Genomic DNA, 6210 nt, shown 5'->3' with positions numbered 1-6210 from the left:
CTATGGCTCTGTAAACACTGATCTTGGTACTTTTCTTCAGGTGTTTATTTCACCAAACTCTTTTATGGAGTTTTGTGAAAGCGCTATATGCCTTCGCTAACCTGTTGTCTGTCTCCCCATCAATCTTACCATCCGAGGAGATGAGGCTGCCTAAGTAATTAAACTGCTGGACTGATTTGAGTTCTGATTGGCCAATGGTGATATGGGGATGGTGGAAGACTTCCTGAGGTGCAGGTTGATAGAGAACTTTAAGCTGACTTCCAGCCCAAAGAGCTCAGCAGCATCTGCAAAGCAGGATGTTAAACGCTGCAGAGCTGCTTCTGTGTGGGCGACAAGGGCAGCGTCATCAGCGTAAAGCAGCTCCCGGACAAGATGGTTTAAGGTCTTGGTGTGGGCCTTCAGTCGCCTTAGGTTGAATAGGCTTCCATCAGTACGATATTGAATGTAGATACCGTCCTGATCATTGAGGTCTGCCGTGGCCCTTTGGAGCATCATGCTGAAAAAGATTGTGAATAGGGTTGGTGCAAGAACCAACAAATAATACAAACCATGTAGACCTGGCTAGTTTGGGGGTTCACAGCCAAATCCTCTTTATTCAAATCAGACAACACCTTATATATGTGGGTTCAAAGTAACACGTGACTCCCTTGACCAATCACCAAGGGCATCTCACTGCCCATGTGTGTGGGAGTACTTGGGAACTACATCTCTCTGGGTGCTGTTCGTCACCCTTTCTGAAACCCAACTCTTACAACCGTGCTCATCCTGTAATGGGCTGACGGTATTTCTATACTGCCTATTGCTGTTAATGTATTGGAAAAAGCTTTTCATTGTCCCCCACATTTCTGGCAGCTTCAACCCCAGAGCTTTGGCTATATGAATTTTCTCCCTACAGCGGCAAGGAGCATCTCTGAATTCTTTCCGTGTCACTTGACCTTGCTTCCACTGGGCATAGACTTTCCTCTTTTGCCTTATTTCCAAGAGAAGATCCCTGTTGCGCTGAGTCAGCCTTCTGCCTCAGCTGCTTGACTTCCAACGTTTGGGAATTGTCTGCTCCTGTACCCTTAGGAGATGATGTTTGAAAAGTGACCAGCACTGATGGACCCCAGCACCTGCAAAAACATTTTCCCAGGGGACCTTACTTACTGATTCCCTGAGCAGCCTGAAGTCTGCTCTCCTCATGTCCAGAGCTGAGGTTTTGCTGGCACTTTTCCTCCTGTCAAGGAGATTTTAAGAGATTTTAAAGAGATTTTGAACTCTATCACTTCATGGTCACTGTGGCCAAGAGGCCACCAGTCTCCACTTTAAGTTATCCAGGTTTTTTTAGGAATCTTTTGGCCTAGGTTGTATTAAGGCTTAATTATTGAGATGTATCAAGTAAAGGTTTTAGTTCCTACCTAAAAAAAAGGTTTTAGTTCCTACCTACATAAAGCTGTACCTACTATTTTGGCAGTACTCAGTCAATGGTTGGACTTGATATTAGAGGTTTTTTCCAAAATAAGCTATTCTGTGATTCTTTGAGGCATAAAACAATTTCTCGTGTCCTGGCTTACCCACTTGTGGTTCCTAACACTGTCTCATCAGATGCAGTAATGACTGCAGTTAATTTAGCTGTAGTGAATATAGAGTAACCTGGTTAGTGCAAGCAGCCTCTGCAGCTGTTGCCTTATGTGGGAGCAGCTGTGCAACACTGTCAGCATAAGCTATTATATGCAACTAACTCCAAGTGTAATTTTGTAATAAAAACATAACTTAAAGCATTTGTCTGATTTTTTTTTTAGTGTGTTTCTTTTGGTCTTTATGTGTGTGTAGTTTGTTCTTCTCAGATGCTAGTAGAGATAAAATATCCCCTTTCATGGATATTGGATTCTATCACAGTGAGGTGTCTTTTGCACTGAGTATTCTTAACCTTTCTTAAACTTTCAGTACACTTGATGTATTCAGTGGAGCCTTGAATTCTTATCTGCACAGTCAGGAAAAATCCTTTGAGGATCCTAGAAGATCTGCTTAGTTTTTTCTTGGAATTCTGTTCAGACAGCTGAAAATCTGATTTTTTTAATGTTTTTATTCACCTTTTTAACCAGATCGAACTAGAGTCACAGGTCAGGAGATTAACTGGTTATGTTTTGTATCTTCTCTGAACTGAAAGGGAAAGAATGGCTTTATTTGGGACCTCTTTGGATGAGATGTCTTAACCTTGTTGTTCCTTTTCCTATCTTTTCCATGCATATATTCAGCCAAGGAGTATTTTTCCTCCCCTTTGTGAAAGATAGAAGGCACCTGCAGTACAGAACTGCAAAGGATGTCTGTACCTGCAGCAGAAAACCACATCTACCCTGTTTTCAGGAAAAGGTTATTGTAAACTGTGTTCTTATAGAGTGCTTGTCTGATATGAAACATTTCATTGGAAATGATCGTAAAGGGAACAAACAAATGCTGGTATTTATTCCATAATATAATCTATCTTTCTGACATTAAGCATTAAAAGCTGCTACTGTAATTCAACAGTAGTGGAGATTATTTTATTTTTAACACTTGAAATATGTTAATTCAATGCATTCTTTGCATGCCTTTTTTTTTTTTGGCATGTCTAGGGGGCTTTTAACACATTTGAAACTCCAACACAGAAACAAAGTGTATGTTTCTACCCCATGAGTTGTCCCTAACTGAAACTGTACTAAATAAGGAGTACTGAATAGACAGGGTGCTCAAGGTCTTCAGGACAAAGTAACATATTTGCCACTACCAGTCAAGAAAGCTCAGAAATACAACAGTCAAATGCAATCCTTAAAATAAACATCATCAATGAGGAGGGAAAAGAATTGTTCCTCTGTGTATGGTGTTCCCGTGTCTTTCACGAACAGGATTCAGAGGGCACTTGGAATAAAGCAGAGTATTCTTTGTAGACACTTGCATGAATTTCAGCAAGAATAAGTCATCTCAAGGTAAGATTGATGAACAGTGTCCACTGGGGCAGTGTATTTTGGAATGTGACCTCTTAGTCACTTGTGGTCTGAGGGAAGAGCTTAGGTTTAGTCCTGTAGTCTTCTGTGTCAAGAACAGTAGGATTCCTCTGACAAAATGCTTTGTTGAGGTGTGGTCATCTTATGGCCTTATTCTTGAAAATGATGTCTAGAAGTAATCATTAAAGACCTATCTACTGACAAAGTTAGTAGGTTTTTATACTGGTTATGCAAGCACAGTGGTACTTGCAAAGATAATGCCACTTCTGAACTAAGTTTACCAATGAGGAAATAACCAGACACATAACAGGGAAAATATATTGTCCCATGTAGAACATACTCTTGACAGAAAAAACATTGTCTCATGTAGAACAAATGTGTAACCAAACAAATCATAAAAATCCTATGCTGAAGACTGACATTCAGCTTAAAAACAAACAACAGCAACAAAAAAAAAAGTCATGTTGTAACAGAAATGCTCCTGTTTCTCTTTCAAATGTTTACTGTCATTTGGATTGCAAGGAAGCTCTCAAATTCTCTTGCAAAGGCACCTCAGTTCTGTGGTAGTCAGCTGTACACAGAAATACTGAGCTGTCAGAGCTAGAAAAATGATGGCTGAGCCAGCCAGGTTGCAACTGCGGCTACCAAGCCTTTAATTTTAATGTGTCTGAGACAGAATCTTTCTTTTCAAGGAGCTTGACTAAACATTTGAGCTGCAGAGAGGAGGATCTGTAGAGCTGTAGAGTAGGAAGTTTTAGATAACTTTAACCTGTAGGCGATGACTTTAACCTGCAACATTTGATCAGGTGAAACACCACAGTGATTTGTCCTATTGTGTTCTTCCGTACAAGAAAATGTAGCTGTTGTTACTGATAGTGTGTAGTGATGTGACTCTTGTGTACAATTTTGTTACCAAAGAGCTGTGTCTAAATGGAGGACTATTGGTCCCTTTTAAATCAGTGTAATTGGAACACTGAGTGGACAACGGAGCATTATTAAAGTGCATGAAATCCTATCCTATGCCTGCTTTCATCAGAGGCTGATGTCCTTGCCTTGGTCTAGCTCTGTCCATCAAAGCCATTATTGACTTTCATCTTATTGTCTTTGCAAATCGTCTGACAAAACAGTGTGCAAGTCCTTCCTAATCCATTCAGTGCAAAATCATCTCAGCTAGTGCAAAGTGCTTCTGTCAGTTGCTGTCTGGTTGTGCTGAGGAAGATTAGGAGTGTGCCATTCAGCTGGACCTTCTGTAGCAGCATCCTCCAGCAGGGAAGCAGGGGAGTTTCTCGTCACTTTCACCACGCAGAACACTTCTTCCCAAGTGCTGTCAGCCAATTCATGCAGTGCTGTGGTAATGAGGGACTTACAGAGAGGTGGGACAAGTCTGCCAAAATTGAGGGTGCACGCACTTAGGTTTCTGCAAGTACTTGCCACGAAGAGCTAATAGAAGCTTCACCAAATTTAGCTAAGGACCCCACCTCAGGATCCCTGGGCGCCTACATCGGCTGTCTTATGAGATTTCCGTGGGGCTAGGACTCTGTGCTCCACGAGGTGCTCCACTGTCCCTGAAGAAGCCCTGAGATACAAGCCTACCTAAGGTTTCAGCCTTGCAGGATTGAAGTCGTTGCTGTATCCTGCTGCTGCTGCCGCCCCGCAGGCACGGTGGACAGCGGCCACTAGATGACAGTGTGACGCGCATCCCCAACCCGCCGGCGCCGCTTGAGCGCAGGCAAGCACCTGTGTCACCTCCTCCTCCGTGCAACATCACTAATTTCACACCTGCTAATTAAACACGGGTGAGCAGCTGCTTGGTAATTCAATACGTAGCGCCACGCAGACATCAAGCACAAGTATCCTGGGAGGGGAGGGGCTAAGTGACCATCCTCGTGTTGGTGTTAATTGGAGAGCAATTTTTCGTTAACTGAAATGATGTCTTCTCTGACACTGGACACCTTGCACCAGATTTGGACTCTGTTTAGTCCTAGTGTTCTAAAAATAACCCCTCTGCTCAGAACTTGGGTTCTGTGGCCCATTTACACCTTTTGGAGACAGGCCTCCAGTCAGAGATCTACACTTATATGCCCTCACAAGCTGGGAAGTTTTCATCCCCTAAAGCCAGCCTTGTTATGATAAATTTCTCCAGTCCCACTGTAATGAAGTGCTGGCCATTGCTGGCTGTTTCTGGGAATACAGGCTGAAGGACAAGAGGACCTAATACTGCTTCTTGGAAGTCAGGGGAGGACTTGGGCTAAACTAAGGAAGTCGAGCATGCTCTTACAGGTCTGAAAGTGTTTTCCTCACTCTCTGGTAAGCAAGACAGAGGACTTTGCTAAAGAAGGTCAAAGACAGGCCTCTCTTCCTCATCCACTGGTTTGTTGAAACTGAGTGTTGGGGGTGGTTACCAGAGATTTTAAGTGAATGAAGAGATGACATTTGTGACTTTAGCCAAGCCAGCCTGAGCACCCAGTGTGACTCAGGTGCAGCTGCTTGCTATGTGTGTATGCACTGGCTGCCAGGACATGCCACTGTTACCCCCTCCCACGGGTATAATGCTATCTCTGGTGCCTCTGTCCATATCTGAAATGGTCAGGTGACAGGTGTAATGCTGCCTTCTCGGTATTGCTTATGAGCAGTGATCTTGCCATGGCAGAAGAGGTCTTGCTGTATGTGGGCTTCTCATTCTTTTGGGTTTGGGTTGCTTTGTGTAGGTGCATTTGGTTAATTACTTCAGTGGTTTTCTGATGTGTCCTGTCTGTTGTCCAAGTCATCTCTCTAAAAGATCCAAAACCAGCTGAACAAATGCTTGTGCTGCTATCAAGAAGCTTCCTCCTGGAAGGAGGAAAAGGGAACTGTGTTTGTAATGTTGATGTACGTTCCCTGTCCAGGGATACCAGGTAGATAACCTTCTTCCCTTTCAAGGTGCTTGCACACATCTGTCCCTGCTCTAGCTTCCAGACACACCATGAACATGAGTTTTATTACCAGTTTTGCTAGAGGACGAGAACACACTTGCCTTCACAACATATGGGGCTCACTGGCTTTGCTGGCTGCCTCTTCCACTAACAGTTTCTCTGCTGCAAAATTAGTCAAAATGACCATTTGCAGGTACCCACAGCCCAAGAGTGTGGCCAGTGTGGAGGGCTTCTGAGCACTGTTCCAGCACTCTGCTGCCATTTGGATGGTACTGACAATCAGTTTGCTAAGTCGCTTGAGGTCTAGCCTGCAAAGATCCTGAATTCAACTGAAG

This window comes from Neopelma chrysocephalum, unplaced genomic scaffold (genome assembly GCF_003984885.1).
Source record: "Neopelma chrysocephalum unplaced genomic scaffold, ASM398488v2 Primary Assembly neopelma1_96246, whole genome shotgun sequence".
Taxonomy (NCBI): Eukaryota; Metazoa; Chordata; class Aves; order Passeriformes; family Pipridae; genus Neopelma; species Neopelma chrysocephalum.
Note: the sequence above shows the minus strand (reverse complement) of the source record.